Raw genomic sequence first — 21103 nt, 5'->3', positions numbered from 1 at the left:
TTGGTGGATGGGGAACAGGAGTCTCAGGTCAATACCCCAGTGCTATGGGTGTGAGGACAGTGATCCTTCCTGAGGTGTACTCATGGAGTGACCATAAACTTGAAGCAGACATAAATGCTTGCCTTAACACAGTGAACTCTTCTTCAGAGTGAATCTCAACTAAGTGTAGGTACCTGAACTGATAATCTAGGGGGACACATACATCAAAATCAGGACTTGAGGTTCCCTAGCACCTTTTGTTTCCTGAAGTATGTGTTTCTCCTGAATATTCCTAGAACTTGGAGGTAGTTTTTCCTTTGGAAAGTGTTTGGTTGCCCACAGTGCTAATTGCAGTTCAGTGTGACCCAAAAACATAGCAAATAGGAAAGAGATGTTGACACAGAGATTGGTTGCAAGGACTTTATATGAGATACAGAAAAAAAAACCTTAATGACAAGATTCTGAGTAAAGGTGGTTCTGTTCCATGTGTGGAGGCAATGATGAGTTCATTCTTCATGTCCTGGTCATGGTCTTCTGCAACAGACATAGGTGACTATAGGAAACTTATGGCAGATTCCTTTCTCCTCCTCTCCAATGCCACAGCGCCATTTGCAGCTACAGTATGGTTTCAGATTCTGTGGGCAACCTAGGGTACAGAGAGAGTGTCTGTCAATGAACACAGGGATCAAAGAAAAGCCAGCACCATTCCACATTGAGATGAGAGGGTCTCATGGGGGCTACATCACAGCAAGCAGTGGGAAGAGCACCCAGCCACTGGAAGTAACAGACACAAGAAGTGTGGGGAGCATCTCGGACTAGACTAAGTTACTCGAATTAAGACTTATTCTATGCATCTGCTCTCCCACAATATGGCACTGGGAGAGGAGTAAACAGCTTCTACGCAGCTGTCTCTCGCCAACTTGAGCGATGACCTGCACGAGCTGATCCTGCTGCTGATTGCAGGAGAGCAGCGTACTCGGCGTGTGGGTAGCAGAGTTGGGATTGGTGGAAGAGGACTATAAAGGAGGAGAGAGACAACATGCACCAGGAACATCTATCTGAAGGAACACCTGAGCAGCCCCCGAGAGAGCCGGCTGGCGGTGTGCTGCTTCCCCGCGGAAGTGGGGAAAGTGGCAGGGGGAACCGCCCTTCCACGGAGGTGGAAGGGTTGGTAGCCAACCTGGGAAGAACCAGCAGCAAACCCAGGAAGGGCCGAGCAGACGAAAGAACAGCGCAGGGTCCTGTGTCGTTCCTCCACGAAGAGGGGGCGCGACAAAGAAGTGTTGTCACAAACACGATTTGAGACCCATTCTTCTTTGTCTGACTCTTTATGCTCCTGAGCTCGTCAAACACATCTGAACCCAGGTTCAGCTGGGTTTACCAGTTCTCAACGTTTCTCTACTAAGCAGTGTCAAATGTTGTCCTCACAACTGGGTATTCACATTTGACCCATGGTGACTTCCCTTAAGACTCTCCAAATTTGAACAAGGCTATTTCACAGCGTATGTTGGAATACACAGTCTTTTTAGGAGGAACATCTCCTAGAGTCATTTGACTTCTAATATATATACAATTTTATTTTATTTTTTTTATTTGACAGATAGAGTTAGAGAATGAGAGAGAGAGACATAGAGAAAGGTCTACCTTCTGTTAGTTCACCCCCCAATTTGCCGCTATGACCAGCACTGTGCCAATCCAAAGCCAGGAGTCAGGTGCTTCCTCCTGGTCTCCCACGTGGGTGCAGGTGCCCAAGCACTTGGCCATTCTACCCTGTCTTCCTGGGCCACAGCAGAGAGCTGGACTGGAAGAGGAGCAGCAGGGAATAGAACCTGGCACATATATGGGATGCCGGGAACACAGGTGGAGGATTAGCCAAGTGAGCCACTGCTTTGTCCCATATTTACTTTGTTTGTAACATTTAGTATTAACTCATAATACATTTGCACTTTTTGTGGGATACACATTATCTTAATAAAAAGTATTTGAATCCAGTCAGCTTGTAACCTCTGTAGTCGTCTAGATTTGTTGCATTTTGTATCAAACGTCCGCTTCTTTTCACTCTCTCTATAGGAAATGCAGAATATTCAGATCTATGGTTGTCCTACTGTGATGGGGAACACCAGGAACTACTAGCTGGACGTATCTGTTGAACTGAACCCTGTTGGAAAAAACTCAAGGCTATGAGAACCTAAGTAAATTCAGCAGAGTGACTGAGACCTTTGAAGACTCAATTCCAGAGCCTTCCTTCAATCCTCCTGCCTCAGTTTCCATAGTTCTTCCATGTTGGAGTCTCTCACCTCGGTTCTGAAGAGCAGAAGTTTCATCCTCTGCACAGGAGTTGGCCATGACCTTGTCTCCGACATCTGTCTGCTCCTGGTCTGGAATCTCTTCATCTGATGGTGACAAAGGCTTAGCCTTGGCCTGGAGTGCCACCAGGACAATGGCAGTGAGGAGGGTGAATGTCCTCATGTCTGGGAGTGAGCTGGAGGCAGGAAGAGCACGATTCTGAGTGTGCTATGCCTGAGAACGAGTCCTGATTATATAGTGCTAGGAGCAGGCTCTGTGACAAAGGCTGCAGTTAGAGACGGGGTGTCTTTGAACAGGAATTGAGAGCTGCCATGCCCACCAGTGCCTTTGATGGTGCTCTGTTCGCACCGCCTGTACTATGGCAGGCATCTGTGTGTTTTTTCTCCGTTTTTGCTTCATGCTGATAATCAAGATAAAGGACTGGATATTCCTCCTAATTCCCATCTGTTTGAATATTTACTGCAAGGTAATAAAGAGAAAACAAAGAGTCATTTTATTTGTTAATTTCTGGGAGCAAAGATTCTTATTTTCCAAACATGGGCCTGTTATCAATTTGAGGTTTAAACACTGAAGCCATACCTGGAGCCCAATGCAGAGGAGTGAAATTCTTTAGCATGTTCTAGGGTGTAGCCCTCCCCATGGAGGAGGAATGAGTTTTTGGGGTGTTAACTCCCTTTGGGCCAGTGTGAAGGGGAGAATTGCTGTCCTCATGCTGTTGTTGTCACCTGGTCAGGAGGCCTCTGGGGAGAGAGATGTTCAAATTGTTCAGAGGCACTTTCATTCCTGCAGGACATGTGTCTAAGCACAGCACTTGGAGGATATCCAGATACAGCAGTCTATGTTGAGAGATAGCAGAGGAATCAACACCATTACCTCTATCGTTTTTGAGACTGCAACTTTTACGTTTGGAAAATCTTAAAACCTGTAGAAGGACAAAAATTCAAATGCAGAGAGTCTGGTGAGATCCCATCCCTGTTCTCAGCTACGGTTCTGTCCAAATCTAACTACTGTCAACAAATATACACATTAGTCTGCACTAATATTTTCCTCTCATGCAATATCTTGATCACTTTGTATATCAAAACATGTTAGTTCTGTCATCAATATATATAAGTGTGCCAATATTCTGATATTCTCTGAGATAAACTGAAGGAAATCACAGTAAGAAACAAATGTCAAGCAGCAGGAGCGAGCAACTATATATCAACAATTACCTTGTATGTAAATGGAGTAAACTCTCTAGTTATAAATATGTCATGTACCTAAGTGAGTTAATGAAAAACTCAATTCTATGCTGCTTACAACATAGCTCCAATTCTAGGGACACATGGGCTTTGAAAGTAACAAATAGCATGAGATATTCCAAGCAGATGGAGTCCAAAAGAATGCAATAGCCTTATTCTACCAGATTAATAAATTAAAAGTGGTATAAAGAGATGGGAAGGCCATTATATAATGATGAAGGATGTAATTCACCAGAAGAAAATAACAACTTTAAATGTGCATCCACCCAATATGCCTTCACCTCGATACAGAAAGGAAATGATAAGAGACCAGAACAGTGAGATTCCAGTACGATAATGACAGAAAGGTGCTTTCTGTTTCTAGGAAAATCAAAGCTACCAAACATGAGAGGGTCATCCTATTCCCTTATCTTTTTCGCACCTACACACCCATGTTCTTAGACTAACATACATGAAATCTAGACGTTATTCCATCTAACAAAGAAGGTGTGTGCAGGGAATATTACTTTAAAAATGTGTTGTGAGATTCTGAAACTAAAGCACTGTGTCAGCATTGGGATATTTCACTGACACAGAGTTTGGGACTTTAGCATCTGACTGATTTTATTTTTGGGGGCAAAAATGACCATGGACATATAGATGGGAAACACTATTTTCAGAGAAATCAACAACAGAAGCTCTGTTTTGTAGAAAGTGAGACCTAGAGATGCCAAGCAGAATTGATCATGTTGTGTTAATCAGAAAAGAATCACAGGAAACGAGAACTAAGGAAACAGGACTAAAAGCAAATAGAGTAGATAGTTCTCTCCGTTTGAAACTTCTTTTTTCCTTAAAAAATCCGTATTGTTACCTGATACATAAAGATTGAACATTAATGGGTGGCAGAGCCAAGATGGCAGAGTAGTGTGGACGCACACTGATAGTTCGGGAAAAGATAGTTTAATAAGTGGAGTTACAGTAGTCTCAAAAAAAGGATCAATGAAAAATTGCAGAGGAAACTCTTTCGGATCTAGTGGCTGTGACCCGGAGGACCTACTGGGAGATCAAGGTTGCCCACTGGGTGCAAGCTGAGCCGAGGGAGCTGCGGAAGCCACCAGAGCCACTGGAGCCGCCGAGGCCAGGAGCCGCAGGGTCTGCACACCAGTGCTAGAAGGGGAGTGGATGTGACACAGACGACCAGCGGGAAGAGCAGGGACGCCCACGGCTCCGAGTCCACACATGGGCGCTGGAAGTGGGGGTGAGCTCTGTAACCCAAGACATTGGCGGGGAAATGGCAGACAGAGTCTAGAGGGAAGCAAGGAAAAAAAAATGTGGGGGATAGTGGTACAGATGAGTTTCCTTTTCCTCCGACCTTGCAAAGGCAAGCAAGAGACAAAGAGCAGGCCCCATTCTGGATATACATAACAAAAGGGTAGAGCTAATGACCTGAGCACTACAATTCAGTAGCCTAGGCAACCCAGTGGGAATCCACAAAAGAAACTGAGCCCACACAGATTCAGATCGGAAGGTAAATACCATCAATTTTACTCAGCCTTGCGGTATTACTTACCTCCTGAATAAAAAAATAAAAAAATTAAAAAATTAAAAAATAAATAAATAAATAAAAAGAGATTTACCATGCATAACCTGAGGGTGTCACCTTTGCACACACTTAACCTGGAGGAACCAAGCAGAGCTCTCTGGCCACACCCACCTCAAGCCTCCAAGGCTCCTCCAACAGCAGACAGTCCATGTAACACAGACACAGTATAAAAAAAAAAAAAAAAAAACCTCTTTTTTTTTTGTTTGTTCTACTTAATACTTTTGGTTGAATACTGTAATCAATACACAATTCTTCTTAAGTGCTGAAACTTAACTGAAAAGTGATCGCTGTTAAATATGAGAGTGGGAATAAGAGAGGGAAGAGATGTGCAATTCGGACATGCTCAGGCTGACTTACCTCAAACGGTAGAGTTAGAAACATACCAGGGGATTCCAATTCAATCCCATCAAGGTGGCATGTACCAATGCCATCTCACTAGTCCCAGTGATAAATTTCTGTTCACAATTGATCATAATGATAGGACTATGAGCCAAAGGGATCACATAAACAAGAATAGTGTCTGCAAACACTAGCTGATAGTATAAAAAAGGGAGAGAACGATCCAACATGGGAAGCGAGATACACAGCAGACCCATAGAATGGCAGATGTCCTAACAGCACTCTGGCCTAAGAATAAGCCCTTAAGGCACGCAGATCTGGCTGAAAAGCCCATGAGAGTATTTCAGGTATGGAAAGCCAAGACACTCTGGGGAAAAAAAAAAAAACACCTAAATGAAAGATCTCCACGAGTGAGATCCCAGTGGAAAGAACGGGTCATCAAAGAAGGAGGAACCTTTCTCTGAAGGGAGGAGAGAACTTCCACTTTGACCATGGCCTTGTCTAAATATTATCAGAGTTGGTGAACTCAGGGGGCTTCCATAGCCTTGGCAGCTCAGTGATTACTGATGCCATAAACAAGAGTGTCAATTTGTTAAGTCAACAACAGGAGTCACTGTGCACTTACTCCTCATGTAGGATCTCTGTCCTTAGTGTGCTGTACATTGAGATTTAATGCCATAAGTAATACTCAAACAGTATTTTTCACTTTATGTTTCTGTGTGGGAGCAAACTGTTGAAATCTTTACTTAATGTATGCTAAACTGATCTTTTGTATATAAAGAGAATCAAAAATGAATCTTGATATGAATGGAAGGGGAGAAGGAGTGGATAAGGGGAGGATTGCGGGTGGGAGGGACGTTATGGGGGGGAAGCCACTGTAATCCATAACCTGTACTTTGGAAATTTATATTAATTAAATAAAAGTTAAAAAAAAAAAACTCACAGTGAGGGAAGAATAATTAACAATGCCAAGCAACAAACACAAAATCAGGGAACAAGATTAACGAAGACACTCGACACCTTCAAATGAACAAAACACCCCAAGCCAAGATTATGAAGATGATGAGATAGAAGAAATGCAAGATATGGATTTCAAAAAATTTATTATAAGAACATTTAGAAGTTTTCAAAAGCAAATCCTTGAACTACAGAAATCCTTATTGGACAGGATTGAAAATCTCTCGTGAAAATGAAATTTTAAGGAAGAATCAAAATGAATTGCAGAAAGTAGTAGAACAGGAAAGGGTGATAGTGAATAGAAATCTAAATGAAATGAAGAGCTCAATAGATCAAATGACAAGCACATGAGAGAGCCTTAAAACAGAGTCAGTGAAACAGAAGAGAGAATATCGGACTTAGAAGACAGAGCACAGGAAAACATACAGTCAAACCAAAGAAAAGAAGAGGAAATTAGAAATCTAAAAAATATTGTTGGGAATCTACAGGATACTATTAAAAAAAAACCAACATTCAGGTTCTAGGAGTTCCTGAAGGCATGGAGAGGGAGAAAGGATTAGAAGGCCTTTTTAGTGAGACACTAGCAGAGAACTTTCCGGGTTTGGAGAAGGACACAGACATCCTAGTACAGGAAGCTCATAGAACCCCTAGTAAACATGACCAAAAGAGATCCTCACCACGACACGTTGTAATTAAACTAACCACAGTGAAACATAAAGAAAAGATCCTAAAATGTGCAAGAGAGAAACATCAGATTACTCTCAGAGGATCTCCAAGTAGACTCACAGCAGACTTCTCATCAGAAACACTACAGGCTAGGAGGGAATGGCGAGACATAGCACAGGTGCTAAGAGAGAAAAATTGCCAGCCCAGAATACTATATCCTGCTAAGCTTTCATTTGGGAATGAAGGTGAAATAAAGACCTTTCATAGCAAACAGAAATTGAAAGACTTTGTGGCCACTCGTCCGGCCCACCCTGCAAAAGATACTTAAAGATGTGCTACACTCAGAAACACAGAAACACGGCCATCAATATGAAAGAAGGGAAAGGAAGAACACCTACCAGTAAAAAGCATGGGAAGCTCAAAGCATATACTAGAAAATATCTCTGGGAAAATGGCAGGGCAAAGTCACTATGTGTTAATATCACATTAAACGTTAATGGACTTAACTCTTCAGTTAAAAGGTATAGACTGGCTGAATAGATTAAGGAACAAAACCCATCTATTTACTGCCTACAAGAAACACATCTCTCTAACAAAGAGGCATGCAGACTGAAATGAAAGGTTGGGAAAAGATATTCCATGCCAACAGAAACCAAAAAAAAGCAGGTGTAGCCATATTAATATCAGACAAAATAAACTTTAATACAAAAACTGTTAAGAGAGACAAAGAGGGACACTATATAATGATTAAGGGTTCAATTCAACAGGAAGATGTAACTATTATAAATGTATATGCACCTAATTACAGGGCACCGGTCTATTTTAAAGATATGTTAAGGGACTTAAAGGGAGATTTAGACTCCAATACAATAGTACTGGGGGACTTCAATACTCCACTCTCAGAAATAGACAGATCATCCGGACAGAAGATCAACAAGGAAACAGCAGATATAATTGACACTATTGCCCAAATGGATCTAAGAGATATCTACACAACTTTCAATCCTACATCTACAGACTTTACATTCTTCTCAGCAGTGCATGGAACCTTCTCTAGGATTGATCACATACTAGGTCATAAAGCAAGTCTCAGCAAATTTAAAAAAATTAGAATCATACCATGCAGCTTCTCAGGCCACAGCGGAATGAAGCTGGAAATTAGCACTCAGGAAACCCCAGAAAGTATGCAAACACATGGAGACTGAACAAAATGCTCCTGAATGAACACTGGGTCATTCAAGAAATCAAAAGAGAAATCAAAAACTTTCTGGAAGTAAATGAGGATAACAACACAACATATCAAAACTTATGGGATATGTCAAAAGCAGTATTGAGAGGCAAGTTTATAGCAATAGGTGCCTATATTAAGAAATTGGAAAGGTACCAAATAAATGAACTTTCAGCGCATCTCAAGGACCTAGAAAAACTGCAGCAAACTAGACAACTTGGAGGTAGTTTTTCCTTTGGAAAGTGTTTGGTTGCCCACAGTGCTAATTGCAGTTCAGTGTGACTCAAAAACAAAGCAAATAAAAAAGAGATGTTGACACAGAAATTAGTTGCAAGGACTTTAAATGGGATAGAGAAAAAAAAGTTAATGCAAGGTTCTGGAGTAAAGGTGGTTCTATTCAATGGGTGAAGGAAATGACAAGTTCATTCTTCATTTCTGTGTCTTCTTCTGGAACAGATATGGATGAGTGTAGGAACCTCGTGGCAGATACCACATACTTCTTCTCGAGGATCACAGCGTCTTATAAACTGAAGATCACTTTTGATGGTCCTGACTGTCACGGGAATCTGGGCTGTTACGGGCGTCTCGGCAGTCTCATTGGTCCCAGGGGTCAGAGGTCTGGGTGGTAACAGGTTTCTCAGTTTTAACGGGGGTCTTGGCAGAATCAACAGTATCAGCAGACGAACAAGGATACAGAGAGAGGGTCTGGCAACGAACACAGGGTTCAAAGAAAAGCAGGGACTGTTCCAGCTGAGCTGAGAGGGTCTCATATGGACTACATCACAGCCAGCAGCAGGAAGAGCACCCAGCCCCTGGAAGTAACAGACACAGGAAGTGTGGTCACAAACACGATTTGAGACCCTTTCTCCTTTGTCCGAGTCTTTGTGCTCCTGACCTTGTCAAACACATCTGAACACAGCTTTAGCTGGGTCTCCAGGTTCTCAACGTTTCTCTACTAAGCAGTGTCAAATGCTGTCCTCATAACTGGATTACACATTTGACCCAGGGTGACTTCCCTTAAGACTCTCCAAATTTGGACAAGGCTATTCCAAAGACATATGTTGGAATACACAGTCTTTTGTGAGGAACATCTCTTTGAGGCTTTTGACTTCCAATGTTTATTCTATTTCATTTTATTTGTTTGTAACATTTAGTATTAACTCTTAATACATTTGTACCTCTTGGGGTATACACAATACCTTAACAAAGCACAGAGTGTACTTGGATCCAATCAGCTAGTAACCTCTGTAGTCCACACTTGAACCATTTTGTATTGAACGTTCCCTGCTTTGCAGTCTCTCTATAGGAAATGCCAGAGTATTCAGATCTGTGGTTGCCCTGCTGTGGTGGGGAACACTAGGAACTACTAGCTGGACATACCTGTTGAACTGAACCCTGTTGGAAAAAACTCAAGGCTATGAGAACCTAAGTAAATTCAGCAGAGTCACTAAGACCTTTGAAGACTCAACCCCAGAGCCTTCCTCCAACCTTTCCTCTTCAGTTTGGGTAGTTCCTCCACATTGGATTCTATCACCTGGATCCTGAAGAGCAGAGGTTTCATCCTCAGCAAAGGAGATGGCCATGACCTGGCCACCCACATCTGTCTGCTCCTGGTCTGGAATCTCTTCATCTGATGGTGGCACAGGCTCAGCCTTGGCCTGGAGTGCCACCAGGACAATGGCAGTGAGGAGGCCGAACATCCTCATGTCTGGGAGTGAGCTGGAGGCAGGAAGAGCAGGGTTCTGAGTGTTCTATGAGTGAAGACAAGACAGAGCAGGCTCTGTGACAAAGGCTGCAGTTAGAGACGGGCTGTATTTGATCCGGAGGTGAGGGCTGCCATGCCTTCAAAGTGCCTCTGCTGGTGCTCTGTTCTCACCGTCTGCATTATGGCAGGCATCTGTGTGTTTTCCCTCCATCTATGCTTCATGCTGATAATCGAGATAAAGGACTGGATATTTCCCTCCAATTCCCATCTGCTTGAATATTTACTTCAGAATAATAAAAAGAAAACAAAGAGTCATTTCATTTGTTAATTTCTGGGAGCAAAGTTTGTTATTTTCCAAACATGGAGCCTGGTATCCATTTTTGTTTTAGACACTGAAGCCATACCTGGAGCCCAATGCAGAGGAGTGAAATTCTTTAACATGTTCTAGGGTGTAGCCAGCCCTCCCCTTGGAGGAGGAGTGAGTTTGTGGGGTGTTTTGTCATTTGTGCAAGAGTGAGGGGAATAATGCTGTCCTCATTTTGTCATTGTCACTAGCTCAGGAGGCTTCTAGGGAGAGAGATGTTCAAATTGTTCAGAGGCACTTTCATACCTGAGATACGTATGTCTGAGCACATCACATGGAGCATGATCCAGATACATCTTCTGCTTTGAGAGATAGCAGAATAATCAACACCATTGTCCCTAGCATTTTCGGAGGCCTAAAACTTTTATGTTTGGAAAATTTTATATCCGTAGAAGGACAAAATCAAATGTCAAAAGTCTGATGAAGCCGGCGCTGCGGGTAAATAAGATAATTGTCCGCCTTGCAGTGCCGGCACACCAGGTTCATGTCCTGGTCGGTGCGCCAGATTCTGTCCCGGTTGCCCCTCTTCCAGGCCAGTTCTCTGCTGTGCCCCAGGAGTGCAGTGGAGGATGGCCCAAGTTCTTGGGCCCTGCACACACATGGGAAACCGGGAGAAGCGCCTGGCTCCTGGCTTCGGATCAGCGAGGTGTGCTTGCCGTGGCGGACATTGGAGCGTGAAGCAATGGCAAAAGGAAGACATTTCTCTCCGTCTCTCTCTCTCACTGTCCACTCTGCCTGTCAAACATAAAAATAAAATAAAATAAAAAAGTTTGATGAGATCCCTTCCCTGAACTCAGCTACGGTTCTGTCCAAATCTAACTACTGTCAACAAATGTACACATTAGTGTGCACTAATACTTTCCCATAATCGATATCTGACCACTTTGTATATCAAAATTTTGAGTTTTTCATCAATATACTCACGTGTGCCAACATTCCCAAACTCTCTGAGATGAAAGTGAAGGAAATGGCACTAGAAAAGAAATATCAGACAACATGAGTGAGCTACTGTGTATCCACAGTTACCTTGAATGTAAATGGAGTAAACTCTCTAGTTATAAATATGCCAAGTGACTAAGTGAATTGATGAAAGCACTCATTCTATGCTGCTTACAACATAACTCCACATCTAGGGGCACATGGGCACTGAAAGTAACACATACCATGAGATATTTCACACAGATGGAGTCCAAGGAAGGCAATAATCAGATTTCTACCAGATAAATAAATTTCAAATTAAGTTGGTATAAAGAGGTGGGAAGTGCATTATATAATGATGAAGGATTTAATTCCCCAGGAGGAAATAACAATGTTAAATGTGCATCCACCCAATATGCCTTCACCTCGATACAGAAAGGAAATGATAAGAAACCAGGACAGTGAGATTCCAGTACAATAATGACAGAAAGGTGCTTTCTGTTGAAAGCTTCTAAATGTGAGAGGGTCATCCTATTGCCTTATCCTGCTTGTACCTTCACACCCATGTTTTTAGACTAATGTATATGATACCTAGAGGCTATTCCATCTAAGAAAGAAGATGTGTGCTGGGAATATTACTTTAAAAATGTGTTGTAAGATTCTCAAACTAACATGCTGTTTCAGCACTGGGATATTTCAATGACACAGAGCTGTTGGGCTTTTGCATCTGACTAATTTTTTTCTTTTTGCGTGATTTTGAGCATGGACATATAGATGTGAAACACTATTAACAGAGAAATCCACAACAGAAGCTATGTTTTGTAGAAAGTGGGACATAGAGATGCCAAGCAGAGTTGATCATGTTGTGTTAATCAGAAAAGAACTTCAGGAAGTGAGAATTCAAACAAAACAGAACTAGAAGTAAATAGATTAGTTATTCTCTCCATTTGAAATTTTTCTTTTAAAAAAATCTTGATTGTTTATGGTATATAAAACTTGAACATTTATGAAGTACCGTGTGATGTTTCATGCATGAATACATAGTGTGATGTTCAATTGAATCCAACATATCTGCCCTCTCCAACATTTATCACTTCTTTATGGTGGAAACATTCAGTGTTAACCTTGAAAATCTGAGTTCAATCCTTTTAAGCAAGATCAAACTTCGTTCTAAGTCTGTACCCTGATGTCTAGCACCTCTCCACCATCTTTATAAAAATTTATGCTTCCTTGGGACCAGCACTGTGGTATAGCAGGGAGGCCTCTTCCCACAGTACTGGAAATCACTAAGGGCGGTGGTTCATGTCCCAGCTGCTCCACTTGCGCCTCTGCACAGACAGGGGAGGCCCGAGGAAGCTCCTGGCTCCTGGCTTCAGACCAGCGCTTCTCCTGCCTGTCTCAGTGAGTCAGCGGATGGACTTGGCATCTCTCTCTTTTTCTGCCTCTGCCTCTCTGTAAAACCGTCTTTCAAAAACAGTAATAAATCTTTAAAAAAGAAGAAAACTAGCAGGTGTTCAACATGCTTGTTGTGTTTCCAAAATCCACTGCACATGATCACTTTTGTGTTATGGTACCTTAGTTTTTAACTGAAGGAACCATCTGGAACAATATCAATGTTAACTACAACTCATTTAAAATAAAAGCACAAAACTTTTCAGCAGTGTTCCAACCAAATGTGTTAAAGCTGTCACGCTGAGACTCCATTCTCCTCCAGAAAGGGAGTGTTCCAATTTCTGGGTCTTGATCATTTTTCTTGGTGCTGGTGTTCAAACTGTTGTCTGGGTGTATTGGATTATTTGAATACAAAATGGAGAAGGGTAACACGAATTGAAGCACAGTATTCCTTCTTTCAAATGTCATCTCTTTTTTTTTTTTTTTGACGGGCAGAGTGGACAGTGTGAGAGAGAGACAGAGAGAAAGGTCTTCCTTTTGCCGTTGCTTCACATCCAATGGCCGCCGCGGCCAGCGCGCTACGGCCAGCGCACCACGCTGATTCGATGGCAGGAGCCAGGTGCTTCTCCTGGTCTCCCATGGGGTGCAGGGCCCAAGCACTTGGGCCATCCTCCACTGCACTCCTGGGGCACAGCAGAGAGCTGCCCTGGAAGAGGGGCAACCGGGACAGAATCCATTTCCCCAACTGGGACTAGAACCCGGTGTGCTGCGGCACTGCAAGGTGGAGGATTAGCCTAGTGAGCCGCGGCACAGGCCCAAATGTCATCTCTTAAAACGGCTATCTTGCACAAGCATCCAGTGATTGTGCATTAAAGTGGCTGTGGCTTAAACTTACATATTATTTTTCGGAACAGGTGTTGTGAGATTACCAGATGGAAACACTTATCCAGAGCATATGAGGAGTCTAGGGTCACAAAGAGAGCCCTCCGGCACCTTGTGCCTTGACTAAGTACTGTTCAAGGAACGTATTTGTCTAGTTTCCATAGGTCTGTGGGCATGTGGTGCTGGAAAGGGTTCAGAATGCAGACCCCCACACACAAAAACGAAGAAGTCATACGGGCCCATGGGAGACAGTGCACCTCAGCAACATGAGTGAATGGTAGGGAAAAGGCAGACAGCCTAGGGAGAGTGCAGGCTTTGTGATTCATGTGTTTGGGTGGGCACGATCTGGGGACAGAGTAGGGAGGGAGAAATTGCATCCTCAGTGCAGACTCCATGTGTGCTGTGCACAAGGCCAGCATGGGTGCTGTCATATAGCGAGATCAGGTAGACCTTCACCTCGCTCACTGATGCACATGGTGACTTTCAGTATGAGAACATCTGCACCAAAATTACCATGGACTCCCCACTGCTGGAGACCTGCTTTCTCCCTCACAGTTTCTAGTGGTGCCCCCTCAGCAACACTTCACAGCAGTGTTAGGGTCACCACAGCTTATGGACACTCAGGAGACCGATGTGGGGGATTGACTCTCAAGTGTGTATTGGGCCTGGGGAGGTGCTACTGAAAATGAGTCCATCTCAGGGTGGGCTCCTGTGCTTGTTGCTCTCCTCCATGGTGTTTATGAACTGCCCCTTCCCACCTGAATTCAAGGTAGATCAGTGCAGCTGTTGTGACCCCAGGTCTCATGTCAATGCCCCGTGCTATGAGTGTAGGGATGGTCATCCTTCCAAAGATGTAATCATGGGGTGACCATAAACTTGAAGCAGACACAAATGCTTTGTCTTAACACATGTGAACTCTTCTTCAGAGTGAATCTCCACTCAATGTTGGTACCTGAGCAGACAATCCAGGGGGACACATAGAGCAAAATCAGGACTTGAAGTTCCCTAGCAGCTTTTATTTTCTGAAGTATGTGTTCATGCTTGATATTCCTAGAATTGGAGGTAGCTTTCCCTTTGGAAAGTGTGTGATTTCCCCACAGTGCTAATTGCAGTTCAGTGTGACCCAAAAGCATAGCAAATAGGAAAGAGATGTTGACACAGAGATTGGTTGCCAGGACTTTATATGAGATATAGAAAAAAAAAAAACTTAATGGCACGATTCTGGAGTAAAGATGGTTCTCTCCAATGTGTGGAGGCAATGATGAGTTCATTCTTCATTTTTGACTTTTTCCCGGCAACAGATATACTTGGAGTTAAATAGGCCGCAGCTACCATCTATCACCTCCCAAGGATCACAGTATTTTTTGCACGAACAGGGCATTTTCTGGCTTCTCAGCGGCGAAACTAGGGTAGAGAGAGGGGTCCTTCTATGAATACAAGGATCAAGAAAAGCCAGGACCATTCCACACTTAGATGAGAGGGTCTCATATGGACTACATCACAGCCAGCAGCAGGAAGAGCACCCAGCCACTGGAAGGAACAGACACAGCAAGTGTGGTCACAAACACGATTTGAGACCCTTTCTCCTTTGTCCGAGTCTTTGTGCTCCTGACCTTGTCAAACACATCTGAACACAGCTTTAGCTGGGTCTCCAGGTTCTCAACGTTTCTCTACTAAGCAGTGTCAAATGCTGTCCTCATAACTGGATTACACATTTGACCCAGGGTGACTTCCCTTAAGACTCTCCAAATTTGGACAAGGCTATTCCAAAGACATATGTTGGAATACACAGCCTTTTGTGAGGAACATCTCTTTGAGGCTTTTGACTTTCAATGTTTATTCTATTTCATTCTATTTGTTTGTAACATTTAGTATTAACTCTTAATGCATTTGTACCTCTTGGGGTATACACAATACCTTAACAAAGCACAGAGTGTACTTGGATCCAATCAGCTAGTAACCTCTGTAGTCCACACTTGAACCATTTTGTTGAATGTTCCCTGCTTTGCAGTCTCTCTGTAGGAAATGCCAGAGTATTCAGATCTATGGTTGCCCTGCTGTGGTGGGGAACACTAGGAACTACTAGCTGGACATACCTGTTGAACTGAACCCTGTTGGAAAAAACTCAAGGCTATGAGAACCTAAGTAAATTCAGCAGAGTCACTAAGACCTTTGAAGACTCAACCCCAGAGCCTTCCTCCAACCTTTCCTCTTCAGTTTCGGTAGTTCCTCCATGTTGGATTCTCTCACCTGGATCCTGAAGAGCAGAGGTTTCATCCTCAGCAAAGGAGATGGCCATGACCTGGCCACCCACATCTGTCCCCTCCTGGTCTGGAATCTCTTCATCTGATGGTGGCACAGGCTCAACCTTGGCCTGGAGTGCCACCAGGACAATGGCAGTGAGGAGGGCGAACGTCCTCATGTCTGGGAGTGAGCTGGAGGCAGGAAGAGCAGGGTTCTGAGTGTGCTGTAAGTGAGGACGAGACTTGATTATATAGTGCTAGGAGCAGGCTCTGTGACAAAGGCTGCAGTTAGAGACGGGCTGTATTTGATCCGGGCGGGGGGGGGGAGCTGCCATGCCTTCAAAGTGCCTCTGCTGGTGCTCTGTTCTCACCGTCTGCATTATGGCAGGCATCTGTGTGTTTTCCCTCCATCTATGCTTCATGCTGATAATCGAGATAAAGGACTGGATATTTCCCTCCAATTCCCATCTGCTTGAATATTTACTTCAGAATAATAAAAAGAAAACGAAGAGTCATTTCATTTGTTAATTTCTGGGAGCAAAGTTTGTTATTTTCCAAACATGGAGCCTGGTATCCATTTTTGTTTTAGACACTGAAGCCATACCTGGAGCCCAATGCAGAGGAGTGAAATTCTTTAACATGTTCTAGGGTGTAGCCCTCCCCTTGGAGGAGGAGTGAGTTTGTGGGGTGTTATGTCCATTTGTGCCAGTGTGAGGGGAATAATGCTGTCCTCATTTTGTCATTGTCACTAGCTCAGGAGGCTTCTAGGGAGAGAGATGTTCAAATTGTTCAGAGGCACTTTCATTCCTGAGATACGTATGTCTGAGCACATCACATGGAGCATGATCCAGATACATCTTCTGCTTTGAGAGATAGCAGAATAATGAACACCATTATCCCTAACTTTTTCGGAGGCCTAAAACTTTTATGTTTGGAAAATTTTATATCCGTAGAAGGACAAAGTCAAATGTCAAAAGTCTGATGAAGGCCAGTGCCGCGGCTCAATATGCGAATTGTCTGCCTTGCAGTGCCGGCACACCAGGTTCATGTCCCGGTCGTGGCGCCAGATTCTGTCCCGGTTGCCCCTCTTCCAGGCCAGCCCTCTGCTGTGCCCCAGGAGTGCAGTGGAGGATGGCCCAAGTTCTTGGGTCCTGCACACGCATGGGAAACCTGGAGAAGTGCCTGGCTCCTGGCTTCAGATCAGCTAGGTGCGCTGGCCATGGGGGCCATTTGAAGGTGAACCAATGGCAAAAGGAAGACCTTTCTCTCTGTCTCTCTCTCTCACTGTCCACTCTGCCTGTCAAAAATAAAAATAAAATTAAAAAAAATTAAAAAAAAAATGTTTGATGAGATCCCTTCCCTGAACTCAGCTACGGTTCTGTCCAAATCTAACTACTGTCAACAAATGTACACATTAGTGTGCACTAATACTTTCCCATAATGTGATATCTGACCTCTTTGTATATCAAAGCATATTGAGTTTTTCATCAATATACTCAAGTGTGCCAACATTCCCAAACTCTCTGAGATGAAAGTGAAGGAAATGGCACTAGAAAAGAAATACCAGACAACATGAGTGAGCCACTGTGTATCAACAGTTAACTTGAATGTAAATGGAGTAAAATCTCTAGTTATAAATATGTCAAGTGACTAAGTGAATTGATGAAAGCATCATTCTATGCTGCTTACAACATAACTCCACATCTAGGGGCACATGGGCACTGAAAGTGACAAATACCATGAGATATTCCACACAGGTTGATTCCAAAGGAAAGCAATAATCGGATTTCCACCAGATAAATAAATTTCAAATTAAGTTGGTATAAAGAGGTGGGAAGGTCATTATATAATGATGAAGGATTTAATTCAACAGAAGAAAATAACAATGTTAAATGTGCATCCACCCAATACGCCTTCACCTCGATACAGAAAGGAAATGATAAGAGACCAGAACAGTGAGATTCCAGTACGTTAATGACAGAAAGGTGCTTTCTGTTTCTAGGAAAATCAAAGCTACCAAACATGAGAGGGTCATCCTATTCCCTTATCTTTTTCGCACCTACACACCCATGTTCTTACACTAATGTATATGATACCTAGAGGCTATTCCATCTAACAAAGAAGGTGTGTCATAGGAATATTACTGTAAAACTGTGTTGTGAGATTCTGAAACTAATGCTCTGTGTCAGCATTGGGATATTTCACTGACACAGAGCTGTTGGGCTTTAGCATCTGACTAATTTTTTTTGGCGTGATTTTGAGCATGGACATATAGATGTGAAACCCTATTAACAGAGAAATCCACAACAGAAGCTATGTTTTGTAGAAAGTGGGACATAGAGATGCCAAGCAGAGTTGATCATGTTGTGTTAATCAGAAAAGAATCACAGGAAACAAGAACTAAGGAAACAGGACTAAAAGCAAGCAGAGTAGATAGTTCTCTCCGTTTGAAACTTCTTTTTTCCTTAAAAAATCCATATTGTTACCTGATACATAAAGATTGAACATTAATGAAGCACCGTGTGATGTTTGCATGCACGAATACATTGTGTAATGTTCAATTGAATACAACATATCTGCCTTCTCCAACGTTTATCAGTTCTTATGGTGGAAACATTCAGTGTTAACCTGAAAATCTGAGTTCAATTCTTATAAGCAAGATAAAACTTTTTCTAAGTCTGAACACTGATGTCCAGCACCTTCCCTCCATCATTCTACAATCTGCTTCCTTGGGGCCAACACTGCGGCATAGCAGGTAAAGACTGCAGTGCTGGCACCCGATATGGTTGCGGGTTTGAGTCCCAGTGGCTCCACTTCTGAGCCAGCTTTCTGGAGTAGCCTGGGAAGGCAGTTGAGGATGGTCCAAGTCCTTGGGCCCCTACACAGACGCAGGAGGCCAGATAAAGCTCCTAGCTCTTAGCTTCAGGTCAGCATGGCTCGGGCCATTCTGGGAGTGAGCCAGTGGATGAAGAACCTCTCTATCTGCTTCTAACGCTGCCTCTCTGTAAATCTGCCAATCAAATAAATGAATAAATCTTAAAAAAAAAAAAGAAAAAAAAACAAGAAACCTAGCAGTTGCTCAATATTCTTGCTATGTTTCCACAATTCAGTGTACATGATCAGTTTTGTGTTACTGTACATCACTTTTTAACTGAAGGGACCATCTGGAATAATATCAATGTAAATGCAATTCAAACAATTAAAATAAAAGCACAAAACCTTTCAGCATTTTTCCAACCAAATGTGTTAAAACTGTCATGCTAAGACTCCATTTTCCTCTGGAAGGGAGTGTTCCAAATTCTGGATCGTGATAATTTTTTTTAACTTTCATTTAATGAATATAAATTTCCAAAGTACGGCTTATGGATTACAATGGCTTCCCCCACATACCGTCCCTCCCACCCGCAACCCTCCCCTTTCCCACTCTCTATCCCCTTCCATTCACATCAAGATTCATTTTTGATTCTCTTAATATACAGAAGATCAGTTTAGTATACATTAAGTAAAGATTTCAGCAGTTTGCTCCCACACAGAAACATAAAGTGAAAAATAATAGATGATTTTTTAAATGATGATGAAATCAGATCAGACCTATTGTCATGTTTAATCCCAGTGAGAGTCAAGTTGGGAATTGATAATTTCTTTTTTTTTTTTTTTTTACAGAAGATCAGTTTAGTATACATTAAGTAAAGATTTCAACAGTTTGCACCCCCATAGAAACACAAAGTGAAATATACTGTTTGAGTACTCGTTGGCTTTCCATGCCTGAAATACTCTCATGGGCTTTTCAGCCAGATTGGAATGATTTTAGGGCTGATTCTGAGGCCAGAGTGCTGTTTAGGACATCCGCCATTCTATGGGTCTGCTGAGTATCTCGCTTCCCATGTTGGATCACTCTCCCCTTTATTTATTCTATCGGTTAGAGTTAGCAGGTACTAGACTTGTTTATGTGCTCCCTTTGACTCTTAGTCCTTTCATTATGATCAATTGTGAACTGAGATTGATCACTCGGACTAGTGAGATGGCATTGGTACAAGCCACCTTGATGGGATTGAATTGGAGTCCCCCGGTATGTTTCTAACTCTACCATTTGGGGCAAGTCAGCTTGAGCATGTCCCAAATTATACATCTCTTCCCTCTCTTTTTCCCACTCTTATGTTTAACAGGGATCACATTTCAGTTAAATTTCAACACTTATGAATAACTGTGTATTAATTACAGAATTAAACCAGTCATATTAAGAGGGATAATGTATTAAGTTGTTCATTAACAGTCAGGGCTATGCTGATCAAGTCACCGTTTCTCATAGTGTCCATTTCATTTCAACAGGTTTCCTTTTTGGTGTTCAGTCAGTTGTCACAGATCAGGGAGAACATATGGTATTTGTCCCTTTGGGACTGGCTTACTTCACTCAGCATGATGTGTTCCAGATTCCTCCATTTTGTTGCAAATGACTGGATTTTGTTGTTTCTTACTGTGGTATAGTATTCTAAAGAGTACATATCCCATAATTTCTTTATCCAGTCTACCGTTGATGGGCATTTAGGTTGGTTCCAGGTCTTGGCTATTGTGAATTGTGCTGTAATAAACATTAGGGTGCAGACCACTTTTTTGTTTGCCAATTTAAATTCCTTTGGGTAAATTCCAAGGAGTGGGATGGCGGGGTCGAACGGTAGGGTTATCTTCAGGTCTCTGAGGAATCTCCAGACTGACTTCCATAGTGGCTTGACCAGTTTGCATTCCCACCAACAGTGGGTTAGTGTGCCTTTTTCCCCACATCCTCGCCAGCATCTGTTGTTGGTAGATTTCTGCATGTGAGTCATTCTAACCGGGGTGAGGTGAAACCTCATTGTGGTTTTGATTTGCATTTCCCTGATTGCTAGTGATCTTGAACATTTTTTCATGTGCCTGTTGGCCATTTGGATTTCCTCTTTTGAAAAATGTCTATTGAGGTCCTTGGCCCATCTCTTAAGTGGGGTGTTTGTTTTGTTTTTGTGGAATTTCTTGATCTCTTTGTAGATTCTGGTTATTAACCCTTTATCTGTTGCATAGTTTGCAAATACTTTTTCCCATTCTGTCGGTTGTCTCTTCACTCTCCTGACTGTTTCTTTTGCAGTACAGAAACTTCTCAATTTGATGCAATCCCAATAGTTCATTTTGGCTTTGACTGCCTGTGCCTCCCGGGTCTTTTCCAGAAACTCTTTGCTTGTGCCAATATCTTGCAGGGTTTCTCCAATGTTCTCTAATAATTTGATGGTGTCAGGTCGTAGATTTAGGTCTTTAATCCATGTTGAGTG

At 42.6% G+C, this 21103-nt stretch overlaps 2 long non-coding RNA genes across 2 annotated transcripts; both read right to left on the bottom strand.

The window, feature by feature from the left end:
• Positions 1 to 385: 385 nt before the first annotated feature.
• Positions 386 to 2624, bottom strand: LOC149125213 (uncharacterized). The gene is made up of 2 exons (XR_016212608.1): positions 2277 to 2624; positions 386 to 625 (listed from the first exon to the last, which is right to left on the bottom strand). It is a non-coding gene; the product is annotated as an uncharacterized LOC149125213 (long non-coding RNA).
• Positions 2625 to 14727: 12103 nt separating this feature from the next.
• LOC149125212 (uncharacterized) lies at positions 14728 to 16053 on the bottom strand. The gene is made up of 2 exons (XR_016212607.1): positions 15814 to 16053; positions 14728 to 14967 (listed from the first exon to the last, which is right to left on the bottom strand). It is a non-coding gene; the product is annotated as an uncharacterized LOC149125212 (long non-coding RNA).
• Positions 16054 to 21103: the final 5050 nt, after the last annotated feature.

This window comes from Oryctolagus cuniculus, chromosome 8 (genome assembly GCF_051225735.1).
Source record: "Oryctolagus cuniculus isolate XC-2025 breed Fujian yellow rabbit chromosome 8, ASM5122573v1, whole genome shotgun sequence".
Lineage (NCBI taxonomy): Eukaryota > Metazoa > Chordata > Mammalia > Lagomorpha > Leporidae > Oryctolagus > Oryctolagus cuniculus.
This window is presented reverse-complemented; position numbering and strand designations above follow the sequence as displayed.